The 12,174-nt window shown below is 36.9% G+C and overlaps 1 protein-coding gene across 5 annotated transcripts in view; it reads right to left on the reverse strand.

The window, feature by feature from the left end:
• The window catches only part of XKR4 (XK related 4), a 489,214-nt gene that overhangs the window by 227,225 nt on the left and 249,815 nt on the right, over nucleotides 1–12,174 (reverse strand). The window lies entirely within an intron of this gene.

Raw genomic sequence — 12,174 nt, forward strand, 5'->3', positions numbered from 1 at the left:
AAATTTAGAATAGTGGTCATCACTGAGGACAAGGGAATGAGAGGCATGGACTGGGGAAAGTCAACAGGGGTTTTCGAAAATTACAAAAAACATACATGTATTTTTAATATGTGGTGGTTTAATAAATGTAAGCTGAATCATGTTTTATACCATCTGCCTATTTTATAAATATTCTTTTTATCTTTTTAACGCTTAATAGGAATTAAGGTAAAAAAAATCTAATGGCGAGGTAGGGATTAATGAGTATAGGAGGCTGGAAATGATCAAGAGGCGAAAAAAACAAAGTGTAATGTCACAGAAGTGAAAGTCATTGTCAGCAGTCTTAAATGCAGCCAAAAAGCCAAGAAAATGAGGACAAAATAGTTTCCATTGAGTTCACTGTCATGGAACTCCTGATGATCTCAGAACAGTTTTGATAAAGTAATTAATGAGTAGAGTGGGTTGAGTTAGACAGTCAAGCTTAGATAATGGAACCAATGAGTATAGACAACACTTACAAGAAGTTATGTTATGAGGAAGAACAGAGAAAGGTTCAGGAGCTAGATATTAAATAGATTGTTGAGGGAAAGTTTTGTTTTATGTATTTTAATGAAAAAGATGAACTGTTTAAAACTAAAAAGAAAGAATCTCATTGAAATAGGATTTGGACCTATCAAATAGAGAAGAGGGCCGTTGGTGGTTTAGGTTTTATGAGAAAACAAGAGGAAGCAATGATAAAAAACAAATACAGGTGGAAGGATTTGTCCTAGGTACAAGGAAAGTTATCAGCAGAGAAGGAAGCAAGGAAACATGAAGATAGAGATTTAATGGAGGGAAACTAACGAAATCCAGTCTGACTCTTCTTTTCTGTGTAAAGAAGGATGTCGGGAGAAGATAAAGAGGTGGATATCTTGGGTTTGAAAAATGTGAAGGTTTGAAATAGTCCTATTTGGATACAGATAGTAGTCAATCAGAGGGCAAGAGTAGGGTTATCAAGTAACATTGGGGAGAGCACGGGGTGGGTAATCACAAATTTCTAATGGCAACAATCTGTCTTGTTGTTGGGACCATTGTGGCAGTACTCAGTGGTGCTTAGCTGCTCTAGTTCTGCTGAACAGCTGGGTTCTTCCAGGATTGGGACTTTGCCAGATGCATGAGATAGGAGAAGAGAGTATCTTGGGAGTTTAGTGTCCTGGTAAGACAATTATGTCAAAGTGAAGAAAAGAGAAAACTGATTGATGGTCCTTTTATTCAAAGAGGTTGTGGCTACCTTAAATTTAGAGACACAAATCAACAACTATGAAACTGATCTGGAAGACAGAAAGAAAAACGTGTCCTCTGCCAGTGAGAGGATGACCTCTGACTTTACAGAAAGAGTTAACTTTGAGTTGAGTCTTGATAAATGATGTGATATCTCTTACATAGGAAGACTACCAAAATAAGGTGTAATGGAATCAGGCAAGATTTAGTGGAGATGGAAAAAGAGGACATGCTCCCCCAAAATAACATTAGGATTTTAGGCAGACATAATGTAACATAATTAATGTACCCATAAGTATAATCCAAATAAGACATTTCTACTTTTGTGAAAAGAAGCCCAACCTCTGTGAGATTCACAGTACTTACGCAAAAAGCAGAACACCCCTCCTTCTTCTACACTTTCCCCAAACAACCAACTTCTACTACTCAGAGCTGCTGATCCCAAATTTGCACATTGGTTCAGTACTAGTTGGTTATTTTCTGATATTTATGGTGAGTGACCTAATCTACACCGAACTTAGATCTTTTCCATCATTCTGGATAGTTAAGGGCTAGGTAAGTACATTAACTCCTGCATATTATAAGGGCAAGTTCTGAGACCAAAGGGTGAGATACTGAAGTTATATAAAAATCAAACAAGTGGCTTGGCTTTTGTTTCTCACTAAGAATATTCATTGTTTGAACCTACTGTTAGTTCTGTTGTTTTGCACTGTTAAACTGCCTTTCATGACTGTTTTTCAGATGGATATATAATAACATTTTCCAGCCTGCCTAGCTTGACATAGCCCATTGCAATGTGCTGGCTGCTAGGTTTTTAAGCCCTTGTGCTTTGCAAGAAATGACACAAGGAGATTAAGTACAGAAATGAGAGAGGAAAGAGGAAGAAGTTAGTTTCATCTTTCCAGAAATAAACTGGGGGAAAAAATCATAATAACTGCTATTAAGGCTCACTTTTATTTTACTTCTTCAATTAATGCTACCTTCTCTTGATCACACTGCTTTACTGACAGGTATCAATTATGGGTCACACGATCATATAGACATGAATTTCATTTTTACCACTGCCTAAGTGAGAAAACAAGGAGGAAATCATTCCATGTTTTTGAAGTAAACTTTCTTTATCTTTAAAATAAAAATAATAAGCTACTCCCTAGTATTGTAAAGATTAAGAGATCAAAATATCTTTAGCCCAGTGTAGGTCTTCAATATTTTGTTATAAGTGTTTTAGAGCTCTTACCATGATGTCTTGAATCTCACAGTTAAGTGTGAGATTCTCACAGTTAAGTACTTGCCTTCTCCAGTAGATTGTAAGCTCCTTAAGAGAAGGGATCCTGACTTATTCTGTATACCAGCAGCACATATAATAGTTTCTTGCCCATGAATTAATTAGGGAATGATTATTTTTACATTTTTATCTTACAACAGAATGACCTTTAGGAGTATGGCAAATAACTTCAGGGTACTACCCTTTTGGTATCCAACAGTGCATGCACCAGAAGAGTGATTTATTTGACATATGAAATGAATTTAGATACTTATATTTTATAATGTGCTATGTTAATAGTTAAGGAATAATGCTTTTGCTTTTCTGTAGTAAAGCTATTTAAAATTTACCAAAGAATCACAAATTACAAAATGTACTTTACTTCTGAGTATCAAGTACAAATTTATGAGTCCAAGTTTTACTTTTCTTTTGAATTATTCTTTGAAAATAAATTGCAGAAAAAATAGGCAATATAAGAGTTCCTTTGATCTGACTTGATTATAAATTTTCCCAGTGTATTTCTTTCTTTTCCCTCTCACATTGTAACATAGGATGTCACAATGACCTCAATAGTTTTCCATGGGGAAAAAAATTATATGCAGAGAGAGCAAAATGACACAAAAAGGAAAGTCATGAACAAAAATCACACAATTTACAATTTCTTGGGAGACACTGATCTTCTGTTTTGACAATATGTCAAATTCTTGTCCTCCAGTTTTAATATTAAAACCAAATTTTATTATTCCGAAACGCTCTTTCTTATTGTGGATCTATATTGCTCAATGTGTTCATTTGTCACATCTGATAACAGAGGAACTTATAACAACTCTTTTCCTGCAAAGCAGGAAGCACTGTCTTATATTTAAGTACTGGTGTTGAGGTTAGGTGTCTGATGAGAGCAGACATGTTCATTCTTAGGGAAATGGTCCATGTGTGTGTCTTCCCTTTTGGACTGTAAACTATTTCAAGCCAGTAACCATTCTGTATTCATCGTTGCATCCCAAGAATCTAGTATGGTGCTCAACACACAGTAGGTTCTCAATAAATATTTCCAGATGGAAAGCATAAATTCCATTTCCCAATTTTGAGATTTCTAATTTAACAAAAAGATAAATTGCCCTTTGCCTACTCCCTGGTGTGGGGCCAGGCAATGAAGAGATAGCTTTTGGATTTTGTTTGAGGTAGAGAACAGAGGAGAAGCACTGATGTCAAAATGGTTTTGTTTATGCCATTATAACCTCCTGCACTTTTTCCAGTTGATAATAGGTGCTCAATAAACATTTGTTGATATGATTATTAAAAAAAACATTGGATTTTTACTTTACTTGAAAATAATCATTTATTGATGATCAAGAAATTTACAATGTCACTTGCTCCGGCAGTCTCAGGATTATCTGTTCTTTTTGTACAAATTTGTCATGATTCAATAAGCTAGAAGAGATGGCCAATGAGTCAGGTTAGTCACGGTAATTTTTAGGAAGATGTTTGCAAAACAGAAGATCATCCTCCTAGCTCCAAACCTAAAATGATCCAGGGTCAGCAGAGACATAATAAACCCAAGCCCAAAATTAAGACAACTTAGCATCAGGTCAACTTTTACTAGGTGTAGTCTGACCCTGAACATCAGTTCTAGTATATGGGATTATTACTTGGTCCCTGCGAATAAATTATATCCTGATAATTACATTTTCGGGAAATGGTTTCGTATCTGATTTTTTTTCTATATTCTTCAACTGCGTATCAAGTGTAGCCACCTTCTCGGGCTCAGGTCCTGTTCTGAAGATCAATCTCTGGGGCCAGGACTCTGCTCTGTTGTTGTTGTTGTTTTTTTTTAATTTTATTGGGAAATACTGGGGAACAGTGTGCTTCTCCAGGTCCCATCAGGTCCAAGTTGTTGTCCTTCAATCTAGTTGAGGAGGGTGCAGATAAGCTCCAAATCCAGTCGCTGTTTTCAATCTTAGTTGCAGGGGGATGCAGCCCACAATCCATGCGGGAATTGAACCGGCAACCTTGTTGTTGAGAGCTTGAGCTCTAACCAATGAGCCATCCAGCCGCCCTTCTGGCAGATCAGCAGCAACTCATTGCCTTCAATCTAGTAGTGGAGGGCGCAGCTCACCAGCCCATGTGGGAATCGAACTGGCAACCCTGATGTTCAGAGCTCACGCTCCAACCAACTGAGCCATCCGGCAGACCCTTACTCTGCTCTTTCTTATAAACCACTTTGCCACAATCAAATTGTACTGCTGAGTGATTTCCATAATGTTTCATGACTACCTGCTGCTCAGGATGTCGACAGCAGTCTCTGTCACCCAGAGGTGGAGTGACCTCCAGATGTTGAGCCTTTCTTCACTGCCCAGCCCGAGCGTGAATGAGATCAAGGTCTGTCATAATCACTGGCTGGAAGGCTTGGGCTGACTCTCAACAAATTATGAGCTGAAAAGTTCATAGTACCATCTCTTACCCATAAAGATATCAGAGCCAATATTTATAGTTAACATGGAAACACTATATAATATGAATCCTGCTTTCTCAGATGTGGTATGAATTTTTTTTCCTAACAGAAATGAAATAATGGAGGGATATTTCAATTTACCAAAGCCTTGTTTAGGGAACTTATACTAATACCCCAGATCAAAGAGACACAATCATCTGAGGTTAAAAAATGATGGCTAATTTGAGGGAGGGGTTGGGTTTTTTATTTATCTGTGTTCAATGTTTCAGAGACCTTTAGATGCAAAACAGACTAATCCATGCTACTTTAGATGTAAGTAATTGTTTTAGCCACTCATCAACTATGATAGTATGCCAAGTAATTCAGATAAATATTTGAAATGACTGACGATAAAATCTTTCAGAAATGAGCAAGCTAAAGATTATCTTAATTTTGTTTTTTTCCTAGTTTGTAGCTTTCCAGAAGAGATGTCTTCATATATCTGGCATAAACAAGATTTTTATTATTTTAGAGGGAAGTAGAGGTGGCAGGCATGGTGGGGGTGCATGTGAAAGGAGGGGGAGGAGAATAGTGGGAGAGAAAATAAAAATTCATTTTGAACCATAATAAATGGAGATATGTTTATTCTCTTCCAGTATTGCACTATTCTGTTCTGCATAATAGATGGGCGGGAGGGGTGGGGGTGGGGGGGAGAGTGAGGGGATTGGAGGGCAGTCGGTGACCACAGGATGGCCACGGGGTTTGAAAATTAATCTGGGGAACGTAATTTGGTGGTTACCAGAGCGTAAGGGGGTTGGGGGGTGGGGGATGAGGGTGAGGGGGATCAAATGTATGGTGATGGAAGGGGAGCTGACTCTGGGTGGTGAACACACAGTGTGATTTATGGATGATGTGATACAGAATTGCACACCTGAAATCTATGTAATTTTATTAACAATTGTCACCCCAATAAATTAAAAATAAATTAAAAAAAATATATATATATATAATTTGTATAATTTATAAAAATTAACTTGGCAGAATAAACAAATCCTCATCAGAAAAAAAAAGAAAAAAAAAAAGAATAATAAGTATTTTAGGGTAAAAGAATCTGGCACAATAAGGCCACATATATTTTTCTAAGGATGACCTTAGAAAGTTTGTTCAGGCAACCCCCTTACTTGGCACATGAAGAAACTGAGGACCGGTAAGTGAGAGCAAGGCACCCCAGGACTAGAATTCAGATCTCTGCAGCTTCTTGCAGGTACTCTGCCCACTGTGTTATTTCGACATTTTTACATAGGTATGTATAGGTCCCTCTCTCTTTGAGGAGTTATGTCAAGGTTTGTTGACAAAACACCACATTTCTAGTAAATCAAATGTTCATTGTCCTGAACTCTTTTCAGGACCAACTCAGTGTCGGAAATGTCAAGGACAGTTTATCTTATGGGAAAATGGCCCAGAAAAGGACATAAAAAGAAGAGGAAAAATGAAAAGTGATGTAAGGATAAAATATAAACGCTTCTTAAAGTTGAAAAATTGTAATGTAGTAAACAGGTGCTTTAAACAAACAAAATTCTGGAGAGCTCTGAGTTATGCACTGAACACAGGCCACCACTGATTCAAGTATTCCTGAAACAATCATTTCATGGGAGGTATGGTTACAGATTTAATTGATCACGTGCCTTTCTTTTCTTCAGAAAAGAAAGATAGGTCCTTAACTATTATTAATATATATAAATTTAATCAATCTCAGGTTATTTTTAACAAAGGCTACACCCCCCCCACCCCTCTAGCAGCCTTATTTTTTAAGCCATAGAAGTAAATGTTTATTAAAAGCTTCCCAGTCAGCTCTTCCTTTTCAATTAGCAGTCCCCTTAAGATCCGATATCCTTGTTATTCCCTTAAGAACCATTTTAGCTGCAATCTGCACTTAATATTGAATTTGCACCAGAGAAATTAATTAGATACAAAGAGTATAAGGAATCTTTTATGCTTCTATTCTTTTAATTTAGTCTAAACCACGGTGCCTCTTAGTCATATCAAATACACATGGGGCTTGAGGTGGAGAATGGGTGGAGTAGAGCAGAACCAAAGGGCAAAACAAAGTAATGAAAGAGGAACTGGGTATTCAGACAGGTTAGTTGCCATACAAGGATAAGGTGGAGCAGGCCTAGAGGAAGGGACACAGGAAAAGAGAGAGGAATGGGATATTGAAGTGGGTTAGCAGCAACACAGAACACATGAATTGTGTAAACCATCAGAAAGATGGTTTAGAAAAAACTAAAGTTTAGAAAAAACTAAAATCAATGTGATTTTTTTTCTCAAGTTCATCTATGAATGATAAAATTCCTTGGCTGAGTTTCAGTTTTAAATAGACTTGAGCTATAATCAACTTTGAAAAAAGTTTATCTGGACAAGTCATAAATTTAATCCTGAATCAAAGGTATGTGTTGTGTCCCTGGCACGACCACATATCAGGATATGTGGGCCGAGCAGTGTGGGATGGACTGCGTGAGGCCGAAGACTGCATGTGACTGATCCCTTCTTCACAGCCTGACATTCGGTACTGCTGGTCACAGGAATAAGGACAGGGACGATTCGGTATTTGGGTGGGGAAATTCCCTCAACAGATGTACAAAAATGAGAGAAAATGCATGTGAACATGCCTTAGAAATTGTAAAATAGCATGAGATATCATTGTTATTTTGGAGGAGGACCCCATAGAATGGTTCATCTGAAATCAGTCAGATCCTTATGTTTTACAGACAATGAATTGAAATAACCAGTTTGAATGACTTCTTGACTTTCTAGCTGATTGTTCGGCTTCATGTAGCCATGAGCCAAGGTCTGAGATTCCAGGATATCAAGGACTTCATGAAGTTCATCAACGAGCTTATGCCTTTAGTTCAAATCACACTAAACCATGAGGGTCAACCCAATTTTTAGGATTTTCGGAGAGATGCTGTAATGTTCTTGTGTTAAGGCTTTTACTTCGTGAATAGCATTAAACAGAGAAAGTACACTAAAAACTCCAGTGTTTCTTTAAATTAGTGTTTCTTTGAATCATGAAGATCCACTTTCTCCTTTTCATAGAATATTGGTTAAACACATTTTGGGGATTTTCTAGACTAAAGGCATGATGAAGTGGTTTTCTAGAATAAACACTTCTTTCAATTTGAAGGGGCTCCTGGTTCTTCCTGGGAATGGCACAGCTCAAGGGTAAGGTCACCTGAAGCAGACCGGTCTAAAAGGTCTCTTTCAGAGCTGGTTAGTTGTTTTTACAAAGCTGTGTGTATTTATTCTACAACATTGCCCAGAAAATGCTTCTTGCTGACACTGACCACGGCTGGACAGAAAACTCAACCATTTATTGCATTTCCAAAAATGCCACGGGAGCCATTGGACTGTAAACTCCTGACATTTAGCATGTGGCTTACTCAGCTCTGTGGCCTTGGAGCTCAGCACAGTGCTGGGTACATGACAGCTGGTCCGTGAATGACTGCTAAAGCTAATTACTAATGAAATTAGAACCTGTCATTTAACATAGGTCTCCCTATCCCATTGCACTCAGGTATAAACTTATCATATTGATCTAACCTGGAATTACTCTTTCACTAGAACACTCAGGAAATGCATTTTTAGTTTTAAAGATTACTAGTAATGAAAATGATGTCATATAATCACCTAGTTCAGGAATGGCAAATGCATGGCATTTTTGCTATCTCTCTCCTCTGCTATACTTGTAATCAACATTGATGGTACATCAGGACATTCCTTCCATGTGGACCTCTTGGACGTCAGAGGTCCACACTTCTTCACACTGAGCTGTCATTGTGGATGAACTGTCTTCCCCTCTTGATCTAGTTTATCTTCACCAATTTATGGATGGGAAAACTGAGGTTCAGAATATTAGATGACTCTCCCAACAGGTAGGTAGAGGGAGAGGGAATTAGCTCTCAGACTTAGGCTCCCAGATTGTTACCATTGTTCTCTCTCTCGTTTTCTCTCTCTCTCTGTCAAATCTTTTTTTGTTACTTTTTTTGGGGGGAGAGGGAGAGTGGAACGTGAGGATAACAGAAAAGGCAAACTTTGCAAAAGTACATATTTTTTTCTCTAATCATGAGGAAAATGAGGGCAAATTTACTTTAAAATTCTTAGTAGAAAAAAAATGCAGGCTTGAAATTATCTTATTTTTAACTCTACCTTAATATCACTTCATAAATACCATCATGGCTGCAAATATGCTGTCATATAAAAATATCTTTCTTTAACAGATTGATGTAGAGAGATTGGACTATATATGAATTTTTACTATGCTCATTGTAAAAATTGTGACAATTTTTTTGTAAAAATAAATTGTAACAATAACAATAATAATAATTAGTATTAGTATTTAACACTTAATGCTAAAAAGAAAATATTATGGTCAAAAAATTCTACTCCTTAAAAGAAAACATTTCCACTTCAAGATCTGATCAGCAATACTAAGCAATCCTCTAGTAATCTTTTGGTAAAAAACAAAGCAAAGGAAAATTTGGCCATCAAAGTCATTTTGTGTCAGCATGACAATTTCCCAAGGAGTTGAATGTCAGAACAAATGGAGCCTGCCTGCTGTTATTCAAGGTCAGTGCCCCAGAGATGTGGGCTTGGGGCAGGAAGGGCATGCCAGGATATCTTTAGCCCAAAGAAGACCCATTACAACTACCAGGTCTCCTGGGGTCAGAACCTCCAGGCCTGGGGCTGGAATGCAATTGAATTACCTCTGGTACAAGGATAACATCCCTGACCTAAATTCAGGTCATTTGTTTGCCAGCGTTTGGCAAAAGCTTAGTCCTTAATTTCACTCACATTTAAAAATTTTAATTGCTGTAATAATGGTGTCTGCCAAGTTCATCGGTTGGCCAAGGTCTTAGAAGAATTCCAACCAAAGGATGGAATTTCCATCTGATGTTGACTGAATCGTGAAATTACTACCACTACAGCTGCTGATCTTCTTTGGATTCATTTATGGAAGGACCGACCACATTTGGAGCTCACCTATAAATTATAAGTTAACATCAATTTTGGTGGCTCTCACTGAAAAGGATTAGTCTATTCATTGGAAAGATAGAAAACTGCAGGCATCAAGGGTTTAAACAACTAGACCAGAATTAGTCATAACTCTGGAGAAAAATTGAGCAAAATGCCTCACTTCTATTCTAATTAGTCATTGTGCGTTGGTTTGTTTCCCAGAGGAATGCCATTCTCAATGAGGAGCCCCAAGGATCAGAAGATCTAACTGGTGATTCTTCCCTAGTCAAATCATTAGAGGCAGCAGGTGGATACAGCAGCCTTGAACTTACTTTAATATTCAGCAGTTACTTTAATATTCCTGTAGAGGAAAGGCATTGACAAGTATGGAATTCACTCTCATATTTCTTTTTGCCAGCTGGCTTATGGGGTATTGACCAGATTGAGTAAGTAGACGCCCCATCCATCTAGTGGCTTCAATAACACCCTGCTCTCTCTCAGAATCTTGGGCCTTTTTCTGGCCAAACATCATGCTGATGCTACATAGCTTGTGCTCTTATTTCTACTGGACCAAGAGAGTGTTCAGAAAACTGCCAAGCATACTGCTTCCAAAGACCTAATGCCACTTTGACCTTTTCCTGAAGTAAATTTTAGCAAATTAACACTCCCTTTATTTCGCTCATTACTCTAATAGCATCCTCAGAATGAGTTGGACGCTAAGCTTGTACAAATCAAGCTTATAGCTCCTTGCCAATTACTGTTTATCCTACCCTAAAATATTCCTCCTACTCATCATAGGAATGTTGTAAAAAGAACACAATGTATATAGTGATTTTATTTTGAAGAGCGAATTAGGGAATCTATCAAAGCACTAACAGACTGGGAAATGCATAATAATAACTTTTCACTTCCATGGGTTCTATCCACCAAGGGAATTATGTATACTTTATATAAAGCACGAGTTTAAAACAGCAATTAAAATGCTATATACCCAGAGAAAGAAAAGAGAATAATGTAACCAAACAACTGTGTCATGTGAAGTTCTTTAAGAAAAACTAACAAATGTTTTGTCATGTTTAAAGAATCTAAATGCAAAACTATCCTAAGGAACGAGATTAAAAGATTCCCATCTAACAACCACAAATCTGGGTCTTGTGTCTTTTTTCATGTCTTATTCCACCTATTAGTTGAAGATGATAGGAGGGGTCTTAGATTTTAACTGGCTTTTGGATTGTAGTGACTAGAGGTTTATCAGAAAAATTTAAATTCATTCCAAAACAGGAAAAAAAATTACCTTCATAAGTAAATAAAGATACTCATGAAATTCATGAAAAGAGAATACTTCTAAACAAGATTCTGATGGGCATTAATTACATTGATGATGGACTATCAATGATGATAGTTCTATCTATTGATGATGGTTCTATCAATGTCCCAACAGAAGGAATACTGGTATCTCCATTAAGTTCTAATGATCATACACTAAAGTGTGGGAAGTTTTGACTATTTAAAGATTTATTGTTCAAGTCCTACCAAAAGTGTAAAACTGTGATCCTAGAATAGGGAGCTCTGAGGTGGCAGATATAATCATGATTTGGGGGTTTTCATTAACTTGTTAAATATACAAAGTAATTATAATGCTGTTGTTTTTGATCATATAATTAAATGAAACAAACATCAAATTTATTAATTAGAAGTCTCATGTAATAAACCTTGAAAAAGACAAAGATTTTATTGTAGGTTGACAAGGTATGAATTATTGGTATTGCCCATAACTAACTTGAGGATATAGTTTAATAATCTGTATCAATAAAAATACCCAAAAGTGGTTTCCTATTTTCAGATGAAAATCTCTGATTTTTCATATCAAACAAAACAAAATAAAACAAAACAAAACCTTAGAGTGGGCACAGGCAAAATCTTTATTGTATTCACACCTAAAAACCACAGAACAGGTTTGGAAGTGCCTAAATTTGCGACTAAAAATCACAAGAGGCTGACACTAAAAGCTTTTTGGAACAATTATCCTCATTTGACCATGAAATTAAATTGTGCTAGAACAGGCTGTTTCAAAGTAAATCTAAACGAGAATCTACAGATTTAATTCAGTAGATGATAGAGTACTCTGGACCACAAAATGGGGGAAATCCATGACATTATTAACATAATCACCATGGAAGCTCCTCTTATGCTAGGTTTCTTTTTTAAGTTGAATTAAAGAGACATT

The sequence above is a fragment of the Rhinolophus ferrumequinum genome, chromosome 14 (genome assembly GCF_004115265.2).
Source record: "Rhinolophus ferrumequinum isolate MPI-CBG mRhiFer1 chromosome 14, mRhiFer1_v1.p, whole genome shotgun sequence".
Taxonomy (NCBI): Eukaryota; Metazoa; Chordata; class Mammalia; order Chiroptera; family Rhinolophidae; genus Rhinolophus; species Rhinolophus ferrumequinum.